We start from the raw sequence: 25,877 nt of genomic DNA on the forward strand, positions 1-25,877 counted from the left end.
ACACCGCAGTAAGGGGAAACCTGACAGACTGGAGGGAAGGGGTGAAGAAGGAAAAATAGAGAGAGAGGAGAGTGCAAGAGAGAGAAATCAAGGCACATACACACACACACACACACGTTCAGGAACAGGTTCTTTTAAAACTTTACCATGGGGTGGGCAGGGAAGTAGGAGCAGCGAATCCCATTAGGGTGAGGGTGGAGCTGACACCTGTGGTCACCCGGCTTCCAGCGATGGTGGTGGGGGCTAGAGCCTAGGACCGAGTCCGGGCCGTAGATTGCGTCACAGATAAGGCTGCGCCATTTTACTAACATGGGAGATCTCTGTCTCTGTAACTCTCTTTCCATCTCTCTGTCTTTCAAACAAACAAACAAACAAACAAAATAAAAAATTTTTAAAAAGGAGCCATAACCTTAGAATTAAATGACAAAGCAGTGGAGCCATCTAGCACAGGGCCTGGAATGTACTGAATTTTTCTTTCTTTCTTTCTTTAATAACATATTTCCTCAGTCCCAGGGTTTGTTCATTTTTCTTCTTCTTCTTCTTCTTCTTCTTCTTCTTCTTCTTCTTCTTCTTCTTCTTCTTCTTCTTCTTTTTTAAAGATTTATTTATTTATTTGTAAGGCAGAATTACAGAGAGGCAGAGACAGAGAGAGAGAGAGAGAGAGAGAGAGAGAGAGAAGTCTTTCATTTGCTGGTTCACTTCCCAAATGGCTGCAACATCCAGAGCTGGGCCGATGTGAAGCCAGGAGCCAGGAGCTTCTTCCGGGTCTCCCACGTGGGTGCAGGGGCCCGAGAGCTTGGGCCATCTTCTACTGCTTTCTCAGGCCATAGCAGAGAGCTGGATTGGAAGTAGAGCAGCTGGGACTCAAACTGGCACCAAATAAGATGCTGGCACTGCAGGAGGCACCTTTACTTGCTATGCCACAGTGCCGGGCCCTCAGTTTTTCTTAATACCATATGGAGATCATACTCTATATGTATATAAACTCCTGAACTCCAGTGTCAACCCTGAATAAAGACTTATGGAAGTTGAATCCCGTGAATCTGAATTTTTTGGGCACTTCTCATAGGATTCTGAGAAGCGTCTAGGGTTGGCAGTGACTTCTGAAATTCTTCAATTTCAAGATACCATTGATAGTGAGATGTGTTACTGAAAACAGCTTCCTAAGAAAAATAATTGGCACTTTCCAGCTAAATTCATACATCTCAACCTCAGACTCCTTAAGAAGTGTTCCAAAGGACTGTGAATTGTCCCAGCATAGGTCATTGGGTTGAATTGCCAGGGAGAAGAAGCAGTAACCACCAATGCATTCAAAAGGCAAGCTCAACCATCCCTGGGTGCACGTAAGGCCAGTAGACCCGGAAGTATCTGCGGCTCCTCCCAGGCCTGAGCTGGGGTATGTCGGGGACTCAACCCATGCCTCTCTCTTCTCCAGCATCTATCATCGGATTCACTGGCATCTACTGTGGTTTGGCCTCCTGGAGCCAAGCTTGATGGAGGCAGGGTGCAGCCCTCACTGTCTGTCCCTTGGTCAGGTGGGGTCAGGCAGACCAATCTCTACTGCTGGGCTTCCTCATTGTTCTTGGGGCTTATGTGATCCTGTCAGAGTTGGGAGTGGTGGGACAGCTCTGCCCTTTTCCTGCCTTGTCTTTATCTCTAGGGCTGTGTTTGTGGCTTGATTCACTTCTGTGTTTATTGTAGCTATCGGGACTCAGCCAGGACAGCAGAAGCCATGCTGTGTATATTAAGCAGGGGGAATTTAACACAGGCCATAGGATCCAGAGATAATGGCAAGAGGGAGACTGTGAGGTGAACCAAATATATTAGCCATAGGAAGCAGCCTCCACAAAGTAGAAGGGGGTATTATCCAGGTCTGGAACACAGAGAGGGCATTGCAAGCTCAGGACCGCTACGGGGAGGAGCTGCTGGTGCAGGTGGAGTTGGGGTGGTGGGAATAACACGCCCCCTTTAGAGACATCACCAGAAGAGGAAAGACAGGGAGAAACAGAGGAAGGAAGCACCATGGCTTCTGCTTCCTCTCGGCATCTTTCACTGAGTTTGTGAAGAAGTCAGCTGGCGGGGCTGGGAGACAGCAAGTCAATGAGTGCCTTCGGGCAGTCAGTAAATATTCACGGAGCACTGTATCAGTGCCAGGTGCTGTGCAGTGCTAAGAGGTGAGCAGTGAACAACCTGTGGAACTCTGCCCTTTAGGAGCGGCGTTTTAGTTGGGAAGACAGTCAACAAACACAAAAGTAAAATCTAGAAGATCTCAGGTGGTGGTAAGAGTTATGAGAAAGATGAACCAGCCAGGGCCGGGGGCAGGATGGGGGGGGCAGGAAAGGGTTAACTGAGCAGAAAGGTTTAGGCGAAGACCTGAAGAGTCCCTCTGGGGAAAAGCATTATAAGCAGACAGATACAGCAAATGTAAATGTCTTGATGCCTGTCTTGATCAAGGGACTACAAAGGGGCCTGACAAGACGGTGCAAGGGATATGAAGCCAGGGACACAGGGCTGCCAGGAGAAAGTTGGCCTCCAGCAGAAAGGAAGGCAGAGGGGACTCCTCAGAACAAGCAGGCCACCTAAGCACCCTTCCACGGACCCCTGCTGGCCCCTGGCCCCCTTCGGACGGCTGAGCTGAGTTCTGTAGGTTGACCTCACCTTCCTCCTCTGGGAGGCTCTGAATGCGGGAGAGGAGGGTGAGGCTGCAGGCTGGCACACCACCATGATGGCTCGAGTGTGTGTGCCCCGTGGGATGGGAAATCTGTCCTGCTCAGTCCCCGCTCAGTCCTCCTGCTTTCATCTCTGCCCTACTTCTGCTTGCCAGCCCTGACTCCCAGGTCCCTAACTGGGATCCCCCCCCCCCGCCGACCTCAGCAGACCCAGATCGTCTACTAGGCTGCTGGTTCCTCAGGGTACTTTTTCATGCACATTGTTTGTGTAACCAGTGCTGGTAAACTGCTGGCGATTGAATGAGCGGTTCCATATCCTTGTGTCTCCCACTGCAAGGCACTGGCTTTGTGACAAGTGACTTAACCCAACCCCATCAGAATCAGTGCCAAGTGGATCCACACAGTCGGTCCAACTAGTTAGTTGGAGTCAGCTAAGTAACTGGCAGTGGTTTGGTTGATTTTTTAATAAGTTTTACTTATTTCAAAGACACACACACACCAATGGAGAGAGCTCTGCAGTCTGCTGATTTTACTCTCCAAATGCCTGCAGTAGCCAGTGCTGGTCCAGGCTGACGTCAGGAGCCATCTGCATGACCCATGTGGGTGGCAGGGACCCAGCTATTTGAGCCATCACCTGTTGTCTCCAAGGGTGCACATTAGCAGGAAGCTGGGGTCACAGGAGGTGCTGGGACCAGAACCCAGGGACCTCGATGCAGGATGCACATTGTCCAAGCAGAATCTTAGCCACTGTCCCAAGCGCCTGCTCAGGTTGTATTTTGAAGCTTGTGTGGTGTCATCTTGTGCCAGCTAGGAGCCAGGAGGGACCGCACAGAAGGTGTGTCCACTCCGCTGCTTTCTGCTAATGATGGAGGTTCTCCCCTTTTTATTCGTGATGAAGGGTTTGTTGGAGATAATTGTATTTTTAGCAGCACGGTTAATGAACTAGCTAAGCATCAATAGATGGAATCATAAAACCATTAAACACCAAGAGCAATAATGGGAAACTGTGTCTGGTGGTAATGAAATTAAGTGGCTTTATGAGGTCACTTGATTCCTTTTCTCCTCGGCTCTCTTGCCCTCCTGAGTACACGGTGACTGCTGCTCCTAATTGCTCTTTCCCTGAAATGCACAATGCTCTCCATTTTGCGTTTGAATTCAATGTGTTTCTAGGGCCTGCAGGATCGTTAACCCCTCCACCAAGAGAGCGCCATCAAAGTGGCAGTTAGGACACCTCTGGAAGGGGCTCAGTAGTGGAGGAGGGGGGGACAGCAGAACAGGCAGAGAAGGAGTGAAGAGAAGGGCCTGCTGCACTTGGTAATGATGAGTGATGAGTTCCAGCACTCAGGCCCTCGGTACAGACGCTGAAGCTGGGGCCGAGCGGCTCACAGATGGCTGGGTGGCCTTCTCACACCTGTATTGGAACCGGATTTTAAGTCTGGGGTCTCCTTCATCTGCATCGTCCCCTGGAGCTTGTGACTGTCCCCTGTGGTACCTTTTTATTCTCCATTTCCAGATGCGGAACTGAGGCTTGTGACCTGACTCAGGTCCCACTGCTGATTAGAGGCCAGTGCTGGAAGACTTTCCTCAGGCCAGGACTTCTCAGGGCAGGAAAACCACATCAGTTGCCACCTAAACCTTGCCTGATCAAACTCATGGAACTACTATTTAATTCAGCAATTCAAGAAATATGTATTGGAGCTGTTGTTGTGGTGCAGTGGGTTAAACTGCTGCTTGCAACATTGGCATCCCGTATCAGAGTACTGGTTCAACTCCCGGCTGCTCTGTTTCTGAACCAGCTTCCTGCTAATCCATCTGAGAAGGCAGAAGCAGATGGACCAAGTAATTGGGCCCTTACCACCCGTATCATATGGGAGACCTGGGTGATGCAATTCCTGGCTCCTGGCTTCAGCCTGGCCCCTCTCTGGCCATTATGGCCATCAGGGAAGTGAACCAGCTGATGGAAGATCTCTCTCTCTCTCTCCTTCTCTCTCTGATGCTCTGCCTTTCATAAATAATAAAAAATAAAAATAATCTTAAAAGCATATTTTCAATCCAACATTTAAAAAAGAAATATGTTTTGAGTGGCTGCTATATGCTAGGGAGAAGATGAGCAAAACAGACTCCTACCACATCCTCAGAGGACTTAGATGTAGCTGAACACGGTTAAATTAGCAATGAAATGCAGTGAGTTAGGTGAAGTGATAGAAAGGTACCCCGTCAGGAAGGCTGGTGGCAGGAGCCCCTCATCTGATCGACGGGGCAGAGAAACCGTCCTGAAGGAAGTGATGGCTGTGCTGAGGCCTGAATGGTGCAAGTTCAACCGGTGAAGGACAGGTAAGTGTGCAGAGGCCCGAGGGAGCGGTGCCTGAAGAACCCAGGAACTTGTTAGTGGTGGGGCGTGGAGAGGGAGTTAGGAATTCGCCTCAGTTCCCAGCTTGGCCACCAGGGGGATGCTGGTGCCATTTACTGAGGAGGAGCACTGTGGGAAGAGCCCTAGGGTAGAGGTAGGTGAGAGAAAATGAGTGATTATTGCGCTTGTCCCACACTTAAGAAAACAAGCCTTAAAGGCAGCTAAGCTAGCTGGGTCTCAGGGTATCTCAATGCCAAGACGTGCATGAAAGCCCTGATGTGGACAGGTATTCATTCTTTCCCTGAGGCCGCCCACAAAGCTGTGAGCATTAAGTTTGTTCCGACCCTGCTGAGGGACTGGAAGGCCAGCAGGAAACCGTCACTGCCAGCTGGACCGATAAGGTTCAACACAATGGAATTTAATAGGGGCAAATGCAAATCATACCCTGAGGTTTACAGAATCAAGTAAAGGAAGAACAACCTGACTTCACAGCAGCTCAGGTCAACAGTACCTAACAGAGCCAGTGGGCTGCGAATTCTGTACAAGCCCGGAGTGCGATATGCCTGCTCCTTGTCCCACTTCTCATACCCCCATGATGTCTGGTGTATTGTAGAGGGCTCAAGAAGGTTGTTATCTGACCAGACCAGAAAGGAACCTGTAAGAGAGGGACAGCGGCCAAGAAGGAGAGAAGCCAGCCCTGAGAGCTATCAGGACAGTCAAGAGGGACTCCTTGGCCCGAGTTTCTGGGGGATGCTTGAAGTGTGGTCTGAGAATGTCCCTAACAAAGGACCTGGCAAAACCGGAGGCAAGGGATAGAATTCTCAACCGACCAGGGATCCCAGAGAAGGGTTTGTTGGGCTTGGAATAGAAAGAAGAGTGGACCCAGCCGAGGACGAAGGGGCAGCAACCCAGAGGGCTGATTGTTGCATTCCTTTGTTTTAATCACGTGTTTAAGCTCTGACTGTGTGTGTAGCCCTGTGCTGTGAGAGACGCTGTGAAACCACAGCCGCAGCATGAACAGGACTGATGGGAATGGCTCAGGTGACAGGGGCTGTTCGGAGTGAGGGGTGACCAAGGAAGACCTTGTGGAAGAGCTGGAGCTTGAAGAAGGGGCTAGGGGAGGTGTCGCTGGAGGCATAAGCTGGGGAACATGAGGAAATCAGCTGACTGGAGTCTTCCGCGGTCGGGTGAGACCCGCAGTGGGAAGCCCAGCTCTGGGCATGCTCGGTGGGCCAGAGAAAGGACCTGAGAGATGGTGGAGGATGCAGAGGTGAGCTCCTCCCTGTGGAACGCACAAGTCGTAGAGAAGCCAGCTGGCTGGTGAAGCTGAGTTCAATGAGGACCCTACATCTCTGACTTTGCTCCTGATAGGCCTCACTGTAGTGCGTGCCCTGGGCTGCTGACTGCCCTGGTGTTGTGCTGATAATCCCCAGCAGAGGTGGGTGTCCAGGCTGCAGGGAGAAGGAAGCCCGAAGGAAAGTCTTAGGGGCAGAAATCCTAGTGCCTTCTAATGGGAAGTCAATAAATAGAGGTGTGAGGAAGCTCGCTCATCTGTAAAGTTCCTTCCTGCTCCTTTTCTTCCTTCCTTTCTCCCCTTCCAGCATAAATGTGTTCCCCAGTGTTCTTGTTGGAAATTAACCTGCACTGCAACAGTGTTGGTTCCCAGTGGGAAGTGGTCAGATCATGAGGGCTTTGCCCTCACAAGTGGACGAGTCCTGCTATAGAAAGAGGCTTTGAGGCAGGTCCTCTCTCTTACCCATCTGTTTTCTGCCATGCACAGATACAACATCCAAGGCGCCGTTTTGGAAGAAAATGGTCTCACCAGACACTGAACCTGCTGGCACCTTGGACTTGGACTTCCAGCTCCAGAACTGTAAGCCAATAGATTTCTGTCTCTGAATGACGCAGTCTGTGCACAGCACAAAACAGACTGAGACAGCCCCTCTTCCCTGCCTTCAACCTTCCTTGGGCAATGGCCAGATAGTACGCACTCTGTTGTAGCGTGGAGACACAAAGATGATTAGAACTCAGTTCAGGCTCCCTAGGAGTTCATAGTCAACACACATGTTTAAGTAATACAGTTCTTTGATTTTAATATAATATAATAACAGCTTTTCAGGAGGAAAAAAACCCAGAAACACAGCCACACTCAGTGCACACATTATTTTCAAAATATCCTGATTTCAAAAGCCTCTAAATGTGAAAAAAAAAGTGTGCTTTAAAATTGAGTAACATGAGCAGAGTGATCATTATCACAATAGGAGTGGGTGCACTGACCTATTGGCGTGGGGAACTGTGTCTTGGAAGTGGTAGTTACAGCCGGGCCATCACTGTGACAACAGGCGCCGCTGGAACCCACTGGGGGAAGATCTTAATGCTGCCTTATGGCAGAAGATCTTAATGCACCAGAAAAGGCTGCTGGCGGGAGGTGGCCACTGTCCAGGCTCACTGTGGATGGGATGAGTAAAGAGGCCCGGGTGGAGGTTCCAGGCAGAGGTGCCGGCTTTTGCAAAGGAAGGAGGTAAAGGAGGGTGTCCTGTTTCTGGGAGCAGCTGCTTGTTGTCAGTATTGTACAGTGGAGCGGAGGGGCCTCCCGCCTGAAGGGGCCTGGGTGACTCTCATCCCCAAGACAAGAGGAAGGAGATGCAAGCGGCACAGTGCGATAGGACGAGGCAGCCTCCCTAAACTTTCCCATTCCTTGAAAAATTTTGTTTTCTATTTACATAAGTCAAAACCAGATTGCCTAATGCAACAATGATGTGTTCTCAAATCATAAGAAAATGCAATAGATTTCAATCAGTAGGCTCGAAATTTTTCATTAAATCTGCTTTCTTACTTTCTTAAACCTTTTCTCCGGGGGAAGTGCGCCCTTTAGAAGTGGCTGATTATGATGCCTTCATTGGCACACCTGCTCCAAGGTTCTCTCTCTCTCTCTCTCTCCTTCCCATTTATTGTCAAGCAGCTCCTCTCGGCTGAAATACAAGGCAGGCATCAAGGAGTACACTTTGTGTTCAGATGTGTGCTATGTCTGCACTGTGTCTTTGCAAAAATAACCTTTGTGTGTCAGCCTGATGAGGATGCCATTCGCGTCTGTGTGGGTCCCAGCGGGAGCAGAAAGCTCCGCCATTGTGTTGGGAGAAAGCCCACGGAACAGGCTGGAAGGTTCTTTCCAGGAAGGCCAGTGGGAAGAGGTGAACAGGACTGGATTAAAGGGGACATCCTCCTGGGCTGTGTCTCTTTGTGCTCCTGAGGGAGTGGGTGCTGTCTTGGGGCTGAGAAGCACCTGCCCTGTCCTTTCTGCCCTCACTCAGTAAGAGCTCGGATCACTCTGAGATGAGAACAGCCCGGCTGCTCCTTTTTCACACTCCTTCTTAGCCCTAAGAGAGTCTAGAGCTGTCAGATCAGGCTGGGTGTGGGCTGTGGTGGGAACAGCACCCGTTGGAGCCCCCACGCTGGCTCCTCCTGCAGTCTTGGGAGTCTATTTCCTCATCTGTAGAATCAGGCTGTTTACTTGTCGCTCTCTAAGGCTCTACAGCAGTCATTCGAACAAGAGTGAATGTACCTGTAGCTGAATGTTTACACTGAGTGCCAGGCATCCTTTTTTTTTTTTTTTTTTTTTTTTTAAGATTTGCTTATTTATTTGAAAGTCAGAGTTACAGAGAGGCAGAGGCAGAGAGAGAGAGAGGTCTTGCATCCACTGTCTCATTCTCCAAATGGCTGCAAAAGCCAGAGCTGGGCTGATCTGAAGCCAGGAATCAGGAGCCAGGTGCTTCTCCTGGTCTCCCATGGGGTGCAGGGCCCAAGGACCTGGGCCGTCCTCCCCTACACTCCCAGGCCACAGCAGAAAGTTGGCCTGGAAGAGGGGCAACCGGGACAGAATCCGGCACCCCGACCAGGACTAGAACCTGGTGTGCCGGCGCCGCAGGTGGAGGATTAGCCTAGTGAGCTGCGGCGCTGGCCCCCCTTAAGAGTTTTACACATATTGTCTCATTTAATTCTCATGGGAACTCTGTAAGGTTCATGTTTTTATTACCCCATTTTACAGGCAAAGAACTGAGACTTGGAGCTGTTAGGGACACAGTTGGGAAACACAGCTGGTGAGTAGCAGAACTGGAACGAGTCCATTCTCAGCCCATGTTTTTTTTTATTTTTTATTTATTTATTTTTTTTTATTGTCTTAGTTCACTCAGGCTGCTTTAACAAAATCCCATAGACTGATAGATCAAACAATAGTTTATTTTGCACAGCTTTGAAGGCTGAAGGGTCTGAGATCGGAATGGCAGCACAAGAACCTGGTGAGGGCTCTCCTCCTGGTTTAGCAGACGGCTGCCTTCTTGCTGTATCCTCACATAGGTGTGTGTGAGTGTGTGTGTGTGTAGTGCGGTCAAGGAGGGGGGAATGCTCTAGCCTCTTTGTCTTGTCATGAGGACTCCACCCTCATGGCTTCATCTAAACCCAATTGCCTTCCATAGTCCTCTCTCCCCCACTACTTCCAAATACCAGCACATCAGGGGTTGGAGCTTGAATTCGTGAGAAGTTGAGGAGGACATAAGCGTTCAGTTCGTAAGATGCTCCCTCCAGCACAGTTCAGAGAGCGAGTGGCCAAGTGAGAGTCTCTGTGTCTGTGAGCAGGGTTGGGAGCTGGTGGGCTCCAGGGCAGACAGTCTACTTCCCAGGTGGATCTGTCCCCACTTGTGAACAGCCATCTGTTCCTTTGACAAATATTTTTTGTGAAAAGCTATGCTGTATCAGGGCTGGGGATCCAATGTGTGTACTGAATGCCGGGAAAGGCTTCGTGGAGTGCTGTGGATCTGTACAAAGGCACCAGCTCTGTGCTGGGGGAGGAGGCAGTCATGGGTCCCTGAGGAAGTGGTCACTGAACTGAGCTCTGCAGGATCTCCATGAGGCTCAAGGGCCAGGTTCTTCAGGGCTTTGTAGGTGGCTGAAGTACGTTGCACTTCATTCTAAGTGCAATAGAAAGCCATTGCCAGGTTTTAAATGAAAAAGCAATGTGAACCGATCTGCATTAAAACTGAATCACTCTGGCTGCTGTTGGGAAGAGGCCCCAGTGGAACCTGGTGGGCTGAGGTCTCAGATCAGACAAGAGCTGGCAGTCCCTGGGCTAGAGTTGGCAGTGGAGATGGGAAGAATGGGAAGGATTAGTGAGAGATTTAGGAGGTGAAATCGGCAAGGCATGGGCATGGATTGGGCCTGGGCTACAGGAGAGATAATCTGCATAGGCCCATATGGGCAAGCATATTTAGTTTCCTGATGCCAGGCCTTGTTTTTTCTTTTCTTTACTTTTTTTTAAAAAAAGATTTAGTTATTTATTTGAAAGGCAGAGTTACAGAGAGGCAGAGGCAGAAGCAGAGAGAAGTCTTCTATCTGCTGGTTCATTCCCCAGATGGTTGCAATGCCCAGAGCTGTGGTGATCAAAAGCCAGGAGTTCTTCTGGATCTTGCGTGTGGGTGCAGGAGTCCAAGCACTTGGGCTATCCTCTGCTGCTTTCCCAGGACATAGTAGAGAGCTGGATCAGAAGTGGAGCAGCCGGGACTTGAACCGGCACCCATTTGGGATGCCAGCATTGAAGGCGGTGGCTTTACCCCCTACATCACAGTGCCGGCCCTAGGATGACTTCAACTGCATGTTCAAGAACTCCACTAATGGTTATGAACCATTAGGTGTCATCTTGATGTGGGCAGAGGGGTGTACTAATTCCACACCAGGCTTGCTTCCAGGCAAACATGCTAAGTGCAGACATGTACATGGAATGCAAAGTGATAACAAATTTCATTCAAAAGGTGATAAAGTGAGCATACCCACACGAACATGGTCTGTCCTACCCATAGAAGTACCGATCATGAGTGGGCAGTGGGACAGAGGATTGCCTGAAAGGAGGAATGGTGGGGGAGAAGAGAGAGAGAGAGAAAGAGAGAGAGAGAGAGAGAGAGAGAGAGAACCCACACAGCTTCTCCAGCTGTGGTCTGCCTGTGCTCTTTTGCAGAAGACAAAACCTCTCTCAGTTGCTGGTCTCTTTTAAGAGGTCAGGGATTGTACCTTTCCAGGCATGAAGCCACCTGGGAATTCTATGGCACCTCCACAGGTTCCATGTGGAGCTCAATATCCATATTTTCATGGTGTCCCCCTTTAGGTCCTGTGTGAAACAGACACTTCCTGTGAAAAGGGGTGTTTTGATTGGTCAGTGGGAGGGTAGGATTACATGGGGGCTTGTGGTTTTCAGCTCAGCCAACCTCTCTGGCTGCAAGCCTATCTCATATCAATCTCGCTTAGCAAGAAGTCCAGGGTGGCCTGGCTCCTGGGTGGTATGGTCAGCTCTGCGACATCCCCAGGGACCCAGGGGGCCCTCCCCTTCTTCATGCTGCTGACTTCATCCTGGGGCTGGCTTCCCTCGTGGTGGCAAAATGGCCTCGGCACTTCCAGACAAGAGACATTCAGGCATACCCACCCGCTTTTCAGGGTCTTCCCAGTAAGGTCATGTCTGCGGGGACAATGGTACAGCCACGATGGCTTGGACCTCTAGGATTTCACGGTGGTCTGGGAATGGGAGCAGGAGTGGGTAGAAGACCTAACACAGAGTCTTGTTAGGGGTACTAGGTAGGTATTGGGTTTGTCATGGTGTCCTGGACCAACAGATGCCAGATTTTGGATTCTTTAGATCAATGAATACTATTAAAAAATGTAGGCAAAGGAACTTACATAGAATTGTCACTTTTCATTTTTACCCAGTAGACACATTAAAAAAAACTTATGCTCTACTGTCTCTTTAATTTCAAACAAAGTGTGTTTTAAAAGCAAAGAAGAAAATTCTTTAAGTTTAGCATGATAAAGTTATTCTTTTCTCTTATCTGAAATTTGGGACCCACTTTCCTGGGTCATGATGAACCATAGAACAGAAGTTCCTACCTGGAGTCCTTTCCCCAAGAGGTCTGTGAAATAGCAGTCAGAGACTTGGATCAGGAAAAATTATAGCTTTATTTGTAATATCCTGTATGTGAAATGTAGCATTTCCTTCAATTACAAATGTGGTAACAAGCCTGGAATATCAGCCCGACCTGTGATTTTTGTCATCAGTAGAAATCACAAATATTTTCCTATCACATTACAGTTGTTGTAGGTATCTGGAAATGTCATTTACACCCACCGCTATTTTGCACTTGCAGCGGCTATTAGGCTGGCTGCCTGACAGCGTCTGATGCTGCCTTCCCACAGACTCTGCTGCTGCACAGCTGCCTGCTTACTCAGCAGCTCTGTCTACTGGAGGGCAGGCATGGAGCCGGGCATGAGTGCTTTCATGCGGGTGACCCGGCTCCTCTGACATTACCTAAGTGACATTGTTTGTGGATCAGCACACAGGGGGAGAATCATTTGGCTTGCTCAAGTTTTGCAACTCTCACTGTTTCTAATGCGAATTTTTAACTCTGTGGGCAGAGATAAGTTGAAACATGTCTGATTGCACAGCTGATAGAGTTTAAAGCTGATAGGTGTTTAAAGCAACAGGGAGTGACTGCTGACATCACACCATGACAAGGGTCACGCACAGTGTGGGAAGCTCTGATTTGCTTTTCCTGTTTATTTTATGTTTGCACAGTGTCTGTTATGTTAGGAAGAAGAGTCTTACATGCACAGCATGTTATTCATGTGTTGTTCTTATACTATTATTCTGTGAAATATCACACCTTTAAAATGATGCTATTGTGAGAAGCACTAATAATACCGGAAATGAGAACCATTATTTGCAGAAATTCATAGGAACTCACATGCAGCCACAGCTAAATTCCGGGACCCTTGAGCAACTGCTGTCATCCCTGCCTATACAGAAGGTAAAAGATACTAATAACACCGAAACTTTGGCTAATTGTAAAATCTGCTTTATTTTATTTGTCATAAAATTTAATGAATATTTTACACTATACTTGATTAACATACAAATTATTCCCTCCCATGCTGATTTATCAAACAAATTACTTAGGAGCCATAAGCAAAATCCTAGGTTTCAAAAGATGTTAGTGGAATAAAATATTTTATTTTAGTTTTATTTGTTATTTATCTTTTATTGACACAATTTATCATTTGCTGTAAAGCAAATGACATTCTGGTGAAAACTCTGGGTTTCACTTCATTCACATTAATGCAGCGGTAGGACAAAAATGATTTTCCTTTTTTGTAGCAATTTTTTTTACTAATATATTTGTTTTCTTTAAAAGGCAGAGAAAGCGTGAGAGAGAGAGAAAGGAAAAGGGGGAGGGTGGGGAGAACAAGAGAGAGAGAGAAAGAGAAACAGAGAGAGACAGAGTGTTCTTCCCTCCACTAGTTCACTTCCCAAATGGCTGCAACAGCTGAGAATGGGCCAGGCTGAAGCCAGGAGCCTGGAACTCCATCCGCGTCTCCCACATGGATGGCAGGGATCCAAGACCTTGGGCCATCTCTGCTGCTTTCCCAGGTGCATTAGCAAGGGAGCTGGATCAGAAATGGAGCAGCTGGAACTCACATGGGATGCTGGTGTCATGGGTGATAACTAAAACCCACTACACCACAATGCTGGCCCCAGGACCACCTTTTCTGGAAGCATTAAATCATCTATTATTTTTTACTTTATGTTTCTGTGTGGGAGCAAACTGTTGAAATACTTACTTAAGGTATACTAAGCTGATCTTCTGTATATTAAGATAATTGAAAATGAATCTTGATGTGAATGGAAGGGGAGAGGGAGTGGGAAAGGGGAGGGTTGTGGGTGGGAGGGACGGTATGGGGGGGAAGCCATTGTAACACATGAGTCGTACTTTGGAAATTTATATTCATTAAATAAAAGATTAAAAAAAAAAAAAATCCAGTTTCTTCCCATATGCCAAGCAAAAGAATCCCCACCCTCCTGAAGGAAGTTTACCTGAAGCCTCATCTACCCTGTGAGCCAGAACATAGGTATAGCCTGTGGGTAGTGCCCTTGTTGGCACATCTCAGAACAGGCTGTGGGGACCTTGGCAACCTCGCCATTTCTGGCAATGAGTCACTGGGTGGAGCTCCAGCCATCATCTTGGGTGGCTACCTCCTTGTTTTGTTCATGACGTGCCTGCTGATGTTGGCAAGCAAGAATTCTTATTTTGTGGGGGCCTTTGGAAACCAGAGACCACTGACATTTTGGAAATGGTATAAAGTTAAAACAATTTTTGAAAATCAAACAAACTGAGGCCAGCGCTGTGGCGTAGTGGGTAAAGCTGCCACCTGCAGTGCTGGCATTCCATAGTCCCGGCTACTCCACTTCCCATCCAGCTCTCTGCTGTGGCCTGGGAAAGCAGTAGAAGATGGCTCAACTCCTTGGGCCCCTGCATCCGCATGGGAGACCTGGAGGAAGCTCCTGGCCCCTGGCTTTGGATCGGCGCAGCTCTGGCTGTTGCAGCCATCTGGGAAGTGAACCAGCACATGGAGGACCTCTTTCTCTCTCTCTTTCTTTCTCTTTCTCCCTCTTTCTCCCTCTCTCTCTTCCCCGCCCCCCACCTCTTCTCTCTGCCTCTGCCTCTCTGTAACTCTGCCTTTCAAATAAATGCATGAATCTTTAAAAAAAAAAAAAAAAAAACCTGCCTGGACAGAAAAGTGTCTTATCCTTGCCCACATGGAGGTCCTGTGACACTCACTGTGCACCTGACTTTGCCACCTCAGTGCAAGAGGGAACACTTCTCATTATTTTCATGCCCCCACATTTAACACAGACATGCTCTGGCTCACCCAAAATCCTGAGAAGTTTTGCCCAACAGCCATAAAAGTCATCAACTTTATTCAAAAGCCGGTCTCGGAATAGTGGCATCTTGGAAGGTTTTGTCAAGAAGTGAGAGCAGAGAGGGAAGTGCTCTGTCACACAGAAGCTCACTTTCATGAACAAAGTGAAACTTGTTTCCAAAAAGAAAAAACAATATCCACCTTTGGAATGGTTCGAAGGGCAGAATTTTGGCCCTGGGTTGGCTTGCCCAGCGGATATTTTTAACCTCCTGCATGAGGTGAATCTTTCAATCCAAGGCCGTGAAATGACCATTCTGGCTGCTTCAGAAAGCACCGCCTGCTGCCTGGGCTAAGCCGCCAATGTGAAAGGAGAATTGAGGCTGCTATCTTCGCCAACTTATAAATACTGGAGGAAGGACTTTCCCTCGGTGGGAGTTGAGATACAACATTCTGTCAACTGATTTGAAAAGAAAGATTTACAAACTCCTGGAAACACTGTAGAGCTCTTAAAAAAAAATGATTTCTATCTCGATGGTAACACAGTTGAGCCCTGAGTTGCCTGTCTCTGGCTGGTCTAAACTATCTCTGAAGTGTTGACCAAGTCAAAAATGAACTTGTTCATTGTAGGATGAAAAGCAACATGGTAGCTGGAGTTGAACTAAACGGCCCTGGAGAGTTTTGGTGCTCCCTAGGAGAGTCCTCTCTTTACTTTGTAAAGAAGCTGTGGAAATTCCCTTTCAACTCTAAGAGGATGAGATTTTTAGCGTTGTTACCATCCCCTGCCCCCAACACACGCATCAACATCAATTGAGTGTCCAACGTGATGAATGCATTGTCTCATCAAAGACATCCCACTGCTTTTCATTTTCTTACTCAAGTTGGGCAAAATGGCCTTTATATCGGCATTTCTGTTTAAAAATAAAATTTAGGGACCTGTATTGTGGTCCAGTGGGTTAAGCCACTGCTTGCAATGCTGGCACCCCCTATCTGAGTGCCAGTTAGAGTCTGGGCTGCTGTAGTTCTGATCCAGCTCCCTGCTATGCTCCTGGGATGGCAGCAGAGAATGGTGCAAGAGCTTGGACCCCTGCCACCCATGTGGAACACCAGGATGGGGTTCTGGCTCCTGGCTTTGGCCTGGCCCAGACCTGAAAGCTGGGGCTATTTGAGAAGTGAACCAGCAGATGGAAGTGCGTGCTCTCTCTCTCTCTCTCTCATTATGCATTTCAAATGAATGAATGAATAAATAGATCTATCTTTAGAAAAACCAAGCTTTAACTTGCCTGTTATTTCTAATATAATATCTTGTTTTTAGTGTGATTCAAATAAAAAGTATTATTTATAATAATACAAAGCATAGTATTTTAGTAATTATTCTTCAGTATACTTAGTTTTCTTTATAATCTTGTGTGTTCATTTTATGCATTAAAACATTATTCTTTTTTATAGAAAGCTTTTATTTAACAACTTTATTTAGCAACTTTTGGATTATAGCTGTTCTCCCCCCATACCCGCCTTTCCACCCCGAAACCATCCTACCTCCTACTCCCTCTCCCATTCCATTCTTCATTAAGATTCATTTTTAATTATCTTCATATACAGAAGATCAACTCTATACTAAGTAAAGATTTTAACAGTTTGCACCCACACAGACATACAAAATATAAAGTATTGTTTGAAGACTAGTTTTACCGTTAATTCTCATAGTACAACACATTAAGGACAGAGATCCTACATGAAGAGCAAGTGCACAGTGACTACTGATGTTAATTTAACAATTGACACTCTTATTTATGAAGTCAGTAATCATCCGAGGCTCTTGTCATGAGCTTCCAAGGCTATGGAAGCATCTTGAGTCCACAACCTCCAACTTTATTTAGACAAGGCCGTAGTCAAAGTGGAAGTTCTGTCCTCCCTTCAGAGAAAAGTACCTTCTTTTTTGATGGCCCCTGCTTTCCACTGGGATCTCTCACAGAGATCTTTCATTTGGGTCATTTTTTGCCATAGTGTCTTGGCTTTCCATGCCTGAAATGCTCTCAAGGGCTTTTTAGCCAGATCCAAATGCCTTAAGGGCTGATTCTGAGGCCAGAGTGCTGTTTAGGGCATTTGTCATTCTATGAGTCTGCTGTGTGTCCTGCTTCCCATGTTGGATCATTCTCTCCTTTTTAATTCTATCAATTATTATAAACACCTGAGAATAATTCTGTGTCAAGTAAAGCGTTCAACTAATGGTATTAAGTAGAAAATACTAAAATGAATAAAATAGTAAGCTGTAAAAAAAATATTATTCAAAGAGAAGGCTGTAACCTTCCCGAGATTGTCCAAGAGATCCAGGTTGTGCAAACAGCACAGAACTCCTGATAAAAGGAGACACACTTGCTGTCATGCTCTCAGGGTGCTTTGTGTGGGAAAAGGCAGGCTTGTGGTGAACTCTGTGAAGTCTGGAGGAAGAAAAGCTCCCCTCACAAGGGCTGGGCAGCTCCAGGGTCCTGTGCTTCTAGGAGAACCCACTGAAGGTAACAAGCTTGACTGTTCAGTCCATGGCTCCTAGGACAGTGGCAGAAACAGGCAGCCAGCACCCAGCATGGAAGGCAACTCTTCTGTGTTTTCCCTATGAGCGCTGAGACTAGGAATTTGGCCGTTTTCAATCCATCTCCGGTTTGGAAGTGAAATCCACTGCTGGACCCCTCCTGCGCACACGGAGTGCGATGTTGGGAGGCTACAGAGAAGGGAATCAGGTGAGCCCCTCCCCTCGAGGAGTAAACCATTTAGTGTGGAGACAGAACTGGTGCCTAAAACAATTGAGAATTAAATGCAGGGTTAGGGGCTGTCTTGAGAAAATCCTGTCTGTTGACTTTTTCATTAACCCCAGAGTCTAGAGTAGTGCTTGGCACACAGTGTATGCCAGAAAAATCTTTGTTGGGTGACTAAATTGATGACTGAATTTTTAAAATAACACCTTTTGTTGTGAGAATAATACATGTTTATTAAAGAAATCTTGAGAATATAGAAGACTATAAGGAAGTAAAAAAGAAAAGATAAACAACCAACATTTTGCTATATTTGTTCTTAGTTTTTTCCCCCTAAATGCACACCTAACACACACATACACAGACACAATTCATACTTTCTTTTAAGAATAAAATTGGGATTTGAATTTTATAGCCTGATTTTTTTCTCTTAAAATTATATTATGAACAGTTTTCTGTGCCATTAAGTATTCTTCAGGACATTATTTTTAATGGCTGTATGATGGAGTATTCTATAAATAAATCATGATGTATGTAGCCTAACTTATTAACCACCTCTCTATTGTTGAGCATGATACTTGGAAGCATTTTCTAATACTGAGCTGGGTTTATTTGTTGCTTTACTCTGTCCCAAGTATTGGGCTCTTTCTTCCATGCATAATCTCCTTGAATTTCATTCCTGTAGATGTCCCAGTGATATAGAATTCATTATGTCCATTTTTCTTAGGAAAAATCTGAAGGTCAGAGGAGTAGTATGCCGAAGGTCACACTGCTCAGAAGTGACAAAACTAGGACCCAGTTGCTGGTCCCGTTGGACCTGAGAACCCAAGCTCTGAAACCTTGCACAGCATATGTGTGAGGAAGGCACCTGCTTCCCCAGGCCAGTCAGGAGAGTGAGAAACGTGGATCAGGAAGGCAAGGGGAGACCCAGAAAGCAGGAGAATGGCAGAAAACAAAGGCAAACTCTTGAGAAGGAGGAAGTGGTTTTTCTATATTCAAAGCTGTTACAGGACAGGCGTTCCCAAAGTGTGATGTTCTGAGCTCAGGGATCTCAACCTGGTGACCGGGGAGTGACAAAACCACTCTTTTTCTTTTAAAAAAAATGTCTAGTTATTTGAAAGCAGAGTGACATGCAGAGAGACAGAAACAGGGAGAGACAGAAGAAGAAGTCTCTTATCCACTGGCTCAGTCCCCAAATGCCTGCGACAGCCAGGGAGCCAGGGCTGGGCCTGATAGAAGCCACAAGCCCAGAACTCAATACCAGTCTCCCATGTGAATGGCAGGAACCCACCTACTTGAGTCATCGTCTTTTGCCTCCTAAGATGTGCATTAGCAGGAGGCGAGGTGGGTGGGAACCTGGTAGCCAGGACTTGAGTCCAGGCCCTCCAGTACAAGGTGCTGGCAGCACGAGAGTGGTTTACCCTGCTGCACCCCAACACCCACCCCCACTCTTAATTCTTCCTGATATCAAGAGTTTCGTGACAGCCTCAGAGGGTAACATAAAAATCAGTAGAGTGTCCTTTCTCTTCGTAAGCATTCCTGCATCCTGCATCTGTGAGAGTATTAGCAAGGAGCTCAGAAGCTTGTAAGCCTTGGAAGAGAGCGATACCACCCCATAGGAAAGGCATAATGGTGGGGTGACCACAGAACCTGGCTGAGGTAGGCTGTGGACCAGGCTTGGGTGACCAACTATTTGGGTGCCCCTGAAATGAGGGTTTCCCTGAAGGCAAGGCTTTCAGTGTTAAAAACAGAAAAGTCCCAGGCAAACTGGGATGATTGGTCACCAGAGCCCCAAGCCTATCTCAGCTGAGGCTCCCCTAGAGAGGGGGCCGTGCCCATTCCTTCAAGGAGTAGAACAATGGTTTGGATGTTTTTGTGCCTGCCAAAATTCATGTATTGGAAGCTTAATCCCCAGTACAAAGTATTGAGAGGTTGGGGCTAGGGGGAGGTGCACGGCCCATGATGGCCCCGTCCTCATGAGTGGATTAACGTTGCTCTAAATTAGGGCTTAGAGGAAGTGAGTTTTCTTCTGCTTTTCTGCCCCGTAAGGACTTGCCTTCAGTCTCTCTTGCCCTCCTGTCTTCTACTACGTGAGCACCTGGCAGGAAGGCCCTTAGGAGATGTCAGTGCCTTGATCTTGGACTTCTTATTCTTAGCCTTCTGAACTGTGAGAGAATGCATTTCCCCTCCATACCCAGACTCAGGTGTGCTGTGACGGCAGCACGAATGACCTCACACAGGTAGTCTGGGATCTGGTGCTGTGTGCAAATGCTGACCTCCCACTCCTTGGCCTCACAGCCTGACTCTCTCTGTGCCCCTCACTAAAGCTGCCTCCATAGGGGTCACTGATGGCCTTATGTACCGCCAGGTCCTAGGCTCTCTTTCTTTTCTTCTTCTTCTTCTTCTTCTTCTTCTTCTTCTTCTTCTTCTTCTTCTTCTTCTTCTTCTTTTTTTTTTTTTTTTTGAAGATTTATTTATTTGAAAGAGTTACACAGAGAGAGGAGAGGCAGAGAGAGAGAGAAAGAGAGAGAGAGTCTTCCATCCACTGGTTCAGCTCCAGATGGCTGCAATGGCCAGAGCTGTGCCGATCTGAAGCCAGGAGCCAGGAGCCAGGAGCCAGGAGCATCCTCCGGGCCTCTCATGTGGGTACAGGGGCCCAAGGACCTGGGCCATCTTCTGCTGCTTTCCCAGGCCATAGCAGAGAGCTGGATCAGAAGTGGAGCAGCCAGGACTAGAAACGGTGCCCATGTGGGATGCCGGCGCTTCAGGCCGGGGTGTTAACCCACTGTGCCACAGCGCCGGCCCCCCTAGGCTGACTTTCAATCCAAGCTGCTATCACCTCTTGCCTGGGCTACTGCAATAGTCTCTTGTGGTCTCCCTGCTTCCACTCTTGTCTCTAGATTTCTTCCCAACCCAATAGCCAAAGGGATCCTTTCTTTAAAAGTTGGACAATTTTTTTCCACTAAAGGATAATGTATACACAGTAAAATTCCCCTGTGTAAATACATCATTCTGCACATTTTCACAAACACATATAGAGGTTAGACCTACACTACAATCAAGATACAGAATATTTATATAACTGCAAATAATTCCCATGTATCAACCTTTTCCCTTATCCCCCGTGCCTGGTACGTGCATTTGCTTTCTGTTTCTATCTTCTCACCTTTTCAGAAAGGCATATAAATAGAATAATACAATAGGTGGTCCTGGAGTCTGGCTTCTTTCACTTAGTCCAGTGCATTGAATTCATTCATGTTGTTGTGTGGTTCTTAGCTCAGACCTTTTTAATACTGAATAGAGTATGGATCTCCATCATCTGGATAGTTCGTGGTTGTTCAACCATTCCCCAGTTGTGAGATGTTTGAGACGTTCAAATTTTGGAAATTACAAGTAAAATTGCTCCCCAAACAGTTCACATTCAGGTTTTTCTCTGAATGTAAGTTTCCTTTCACGTAGGTAAGTCCCTGGGAGTGGACTGGCTTAGCTCCATGGTAGACGTGTGTTTCACTGTGTTCTTACACTGCCAAGCTGCCTTTCCAAGTGTCCCATCAGCAATGTAGAAGGTTCCAGTGGCTTTGTGGCCTCACCAGTATTTGATATTATCATTGAAAAATTAATTTTAGCCTCTCTGTTGGATGTATGGTGTTATCTCATTATGGCTTTAATTTATATTCCCAGTGGCTAATAATGTTGGACATCTTTTTTTTTTTTTCTTTTTTGACAGGCAGAGTGGACAGTGAGAGAGAGAGACAGAGAGAAAGGTCTTCCTTTGCCATTGGTTCACCCTCCAATGGCCGCCACGGCTGGTGCACTGCGGCCGGCGCACTGCACTGATCTGATGGCAGGAGCCAGGTGCTTCCTCCTGGTCTCCCATGGGGTGCAGGGCCCAAGGACTTGGGCCATCCTCCACTGCACTCCCAGGCCATAACACAGAGCTGGCCTGGAAGAGGGGCAACCGGGACAGAATCCGGCACCCCAACCGGGACTAGAACCCGGTGTGCCGGCGCTGCAAGGTGGAGGATTAGCCTAGTGAGCTGTGGCGCCGGCCTTTTTTCTTTTTTTTCTTAAATGTGTTTATTGCCATGCAGTTCTTCTATTTTTAAAATTGGATTGTTAGCATGCTGACTGTTATCCAGTTTTGAGAATCCTTTATGTATTCTGTGCCAAGTCTTTATCAGATCTATGATTTGACTTCTTGGTCTGTATTTTGTTTTTTCATTCTTCTGACAGTGTCTTATGAAGAGAGAGGCTCTTACTGTGCTGAAGTCCGATTTATTAGTTTAGTGTCTTAAGAAACGTGTGCCCATCACAGGTTCACAAAGATTCCTTCCTATGCTTTCATGTAATACTTTTACATTTAAGTCCACTTTTAGTATATTTTTGTATATAATGCAAGGGATGGATAGAGATTTTTATTTTTTATATGGATTTCTAAGATATTCAATTAATTCTGGCACTGTGGAAAAGACTATCTTTTATCCATTGAACTGCCTTTGTATTTTTACTAAAAATAAATTATGCAACTATATCTGGGTCAGTTTCTGAGTTCTCTGTTCTGTTTCCTTGATCTTGTTGTAGATACATCTTGGCAGATGTTTAAGAACTGGCTCTCAGTAGGCAGGCCGATGGGAAATCCTGATTCGTACTGTCTGTTGATCTAAACTTTTTCATTGAATGTTTTTGTGGAGTGTGATGATCTTTAATACATGTATACAGTGTGTGATGATCAAATCGGGTTAGCATTTCCATCTCCTTAAACATTGATTTTTTTTTGATGCATGCATACTGATTACTCTTATTTCTGGGGTACAGTGTGGTATTGTAATACAAGTATACAATGTGTATGTATCAGGGTAACTTACAGTCCCATCTCCTTATGATTACTGTATTTATTTTATTTTATTTTAGATTTATTTATTTATTTGAAAGTCAGAGTTACACAGAGAGAGGAGAGGCGGAGGAGGGCAGGGGAGGAATCCAGTAGTTCACTCCCCAGTTGGCCACAATGGCTGAAGACAAGAGTCAGGAGCCTCCTCGGGGTCTCCCACGCAGGTGCAGGGGCCCAAGGACTTGGGCCATCATCCACTACTTTCCTAGGCCATAGCAGAGAGCTGGGTCAGAAGTAGATGAGCTGGGACTTGGACCGGTGCCCATATGGGATGCTGGCATTGCAGGCAGCAGCTTTACCCACTATGCCACAGTGCTGGCCCCAGTGATTTTCTTTGTATGTTTGGTTTTGAGCAGTTTGAATATAACATGTTTAGATTTTTAAAAAAATTTATTTAAGGTATACAAGTTTCATGTATTTCATATATACAGATTTAGGAACATAGTGATACTTCCCACCCTACCCTCCATCCTACCCTTATTCCTCTTCCCTCTCCTATTCCCACCCTTAATTTTTGCAAAGATAATTTTCAGTTTATTTATATTCATAAGGTTAACCCTACAGTAAGTAAAGAGTTCAAAAAATAGTATGAAGAGAAAAACATTGTCCCTCAACAGTAGAGACAAGGGCTGTGAACAACCATTGGATCTCAAAATGTCCATTTCATTCCAATACATTATATTTAGGTATTCTATTAGTTATATAAATCAGAGAAAACATATGATATCTGTCTTTTGGAGGCTGGCTTAATTTACTAAGTAAATGGTTTCCAGTTGCATCCATTTTGTGGCAAATGACAGGATTTCTTTCTTTCTTTTTTCTTTTACAGCTGAGTAGTTCTACATAGTGTATATATACCATAATTTCTTTTTTTTGACAGGCAGAGTGGACAGTGAGAGAGAGAGACAGAGAGAAAGGTCTTCCTTTTTCTGTTGTTTCACCCCTCAATGGCCTGCTGTGGCCGGTGCGCTGCAGCCGGAGCACCACGCTGATCTGAAGCCAGGAGCCAGGTGCTTCTCCCAGTCCCCCATGCGGGTGCAGGGCCCAAGGACTTGGGCCATCCTCTACTGCCTTCCTGGGCCACAACAGAGAGCTGGCCTGGAAGAGGAGCAACCGGGACAGAATCCGGCACCCTGACCGGGACTAGAACCTGGTGTGCTGGCGCCGCAGGTGGAGGATTAGCCTATTGAGCCGTGGCACCAGCTACCATAATTTCTTTACCCATCATTGGTTAATGGACATCTGGGTTGATTCCATATCTTAGCCATTGTGAACTGAGCTGCTATAAACGTGGGAGTACAGATAACTCTTTCATATGCTGATTTGTTTTAGTTTGGGTAAATTCCCAGAAGTGGGAAGTCTGGATCGTATGGTAGGTCTAAATTCAGATTTCTAAGGTTCAAATTTCTCTGGCTACTTTAATGTTTTTATGTTTGTTTTTTAGCAGTTTGGAAATAACATGTTTAGATTTTAAAAATTGTTTTTGTTTTGTTTTACTTTAGAAGATAATCTGCTTGATGTTCTCTGAGATTTCCAGAGATGCCTATTTAATTGATCTGGGGTAGACACACACACACACACACACACCCCTCCCATCCATTGGTTCACTCCTCAAATGCCTACAACAGCTGGTGCTGGGCTAGGCTAAAACTGGGGACTGGGAACTCATTCCAAATCTCCCATATGTGTGGCAGGTACCCAACCCCTTAAGCCATCACTGCTGCCTCCCAGGGTCTGCAGGAAGCTTATTTAGCTCACAGTTCTGGAGGTCCAAGAGCCTGGCCCTGGTACCTGCTGTCCCTGGTGAGGGCCTTCTGGCTTCATCATAGTATGGTGGATGACATCATGGTAGGAGTATGTGTAGAGGAGAGACCTGATAGGGAGACAGGTAGAGATATTGAGGGCTGGGCTTGCTGCCTTTTTTTTTTTTTTTTTAATAAAATTGATTTATTATTTGAAAGTCAGAGTTACAGAGAGAGAGAGGGGGCAAGACAGAGGGAGAGAAAAAGACCTTCCACCCACTGGCTCACTCCCCAAATGGCTGTAATGGCCTAGGCTGGGACAGGCTGAAGTTAAGAGCCAGGAGGGTCTCCCACACAGGTGCAGCGGCCCAAACACTTGGGCCATCCTCTGTTGCTTTCCCAGGCACATTAGCAGGGAGCTGGATTGGAACTGCAGCAGCTGGGACTAGAACCTGTGCCCATGTGGGATGCTAGCACTGCCGATGGCAGCTTAACCTGCTGCACCACAGCACTGGACCAATGAGCTTGCTGTTTTTTTAACAACTTGTTTCTCAGGAATGCATTAGGTTCTTAGGAGCACCACGTTAACCCCTGCTAAGGACGGCGTCCTTAATGATCTAACCACTAGGTGGCGCCTATTGAGAGGTTCCCAACACCACACTACTGCCACCTGGAGGCCGAGCCTCCAGCCATGAGCTTTTGAGGGACATACTTGAACCACGCCCACACCACTTGGCTAGAGCAGAGGAGCCTGGGAAGCGGACTGTCTCTCAGACACCTGCCTTGTGTTTCCACCTCCATCTGCCCGTTGGCTTCGTGGTCTCCTGGACTCTGGGAAAACTGCTGTGGAAACTCCGGATCTGAGAACTTTTTTTATTTTTTTAAGTCTGAAAATTTCAGGAAGGGGGAGCTGTCTCCCAGAGAGATTCCGGGCTCCCTTCTACTCTCAGGCTGTGGCAGTTTCTTGGAGGACTTCCACTCTGCCTCTGTTTTTGGCGTTAATTGTTGGGATCGATACTGCAGCAATTATACAATGTTTACTGCAGCCACCACATATCCGAGGCTTAAGCATCACTAAATGTCACTTTCACGCTCCCCAGTGTATGGGCTGTAATTATAACTGGTTCACTACCTTCTTTGTGAAGGAGGCAGATGCTTTTAGCCTGGAAAGGAGAAGGGAAATGAATGTCCTCTAAATTCGCAAGAGCACTCATTTCTGGAGAGATCCTGGACTGGAGGGAGAGGGCCTAACATGGGCTCTTTGCCATGACAGTGTTGCCTGCTGGGAGCACTGCTGGGACTTGGCTCCTAAAATGACCTGGAGCCCTACTCCCTCCTCCCTGCCAGGCCCCTGGGTGCTGCTGGGAGCCCAGTGCCAAATCCAGAGGCAAAGAGGCGGGGTAGCTGGGGATGAGAGAGACTGCCAGTGCAAGCTATGGCACAGAGCATCAACAGGTGTTACAGGAAGCATGGCATGGCTGGCGCCGTGGCTCACTTCGTAATCCTCCACCTGCGGCACTGGCACCCCGTGTTCTAGTCCCAGTTGGGGTGCCAGATTCTGTCCCGGTTGCTCTTCTTCCAGTCCAGCTCTCTGCTGTGGCCTGAGAGTGCAGTGGAGGATGGCCTAAGTGCTTGGGCCCTGCACACGCATGGGAGACCAGGAGGAAGCACCTGGCTCCTGGCTTTGGATCTGCACAGTGCTGGCTGTAGCGTCCACTGGGGGAGTGAACCAATGAAAGGAAGACC

The 25,877-nt window shown here is 47.0% G+C and overlaps 1 long non-coding RNA gene across 1 annotated transcript in view; it reads left to right on the forward strand.

Annotated features, from left to right (window-relative positions):
* LOC127491737 (uncharacterized) overlaps positions 1-25,877 on the forward strand; it is an 81,998-nt gene that overhangs the window by 21,326 nt on the left and 34,795 nt on the right. The window contains exon 2 of the long non-coding RNA XR_007920630.2: positions 6,800-6,892. This is a non-coding gene — a long non-coding RNA (uncharacterized lncRNA). The remainder of the gene's footprint in view (positions 1-6,799; positions 6,893-25,877) is intronic.

Source organism: Oryctolagus cuniculus, chromosome 1 (assembly GCF_964237555.1).
Source record: "Oryctolagus cuniculus chromosome 1, mOryCun1.1, whole genome shotgun sequence".
NCBI lineage: Eukaryota > Metazoa > Chordata > Mammalia > Lagomorpha > Leporidae > Oryctolagus > Oryctolagus cuniculus.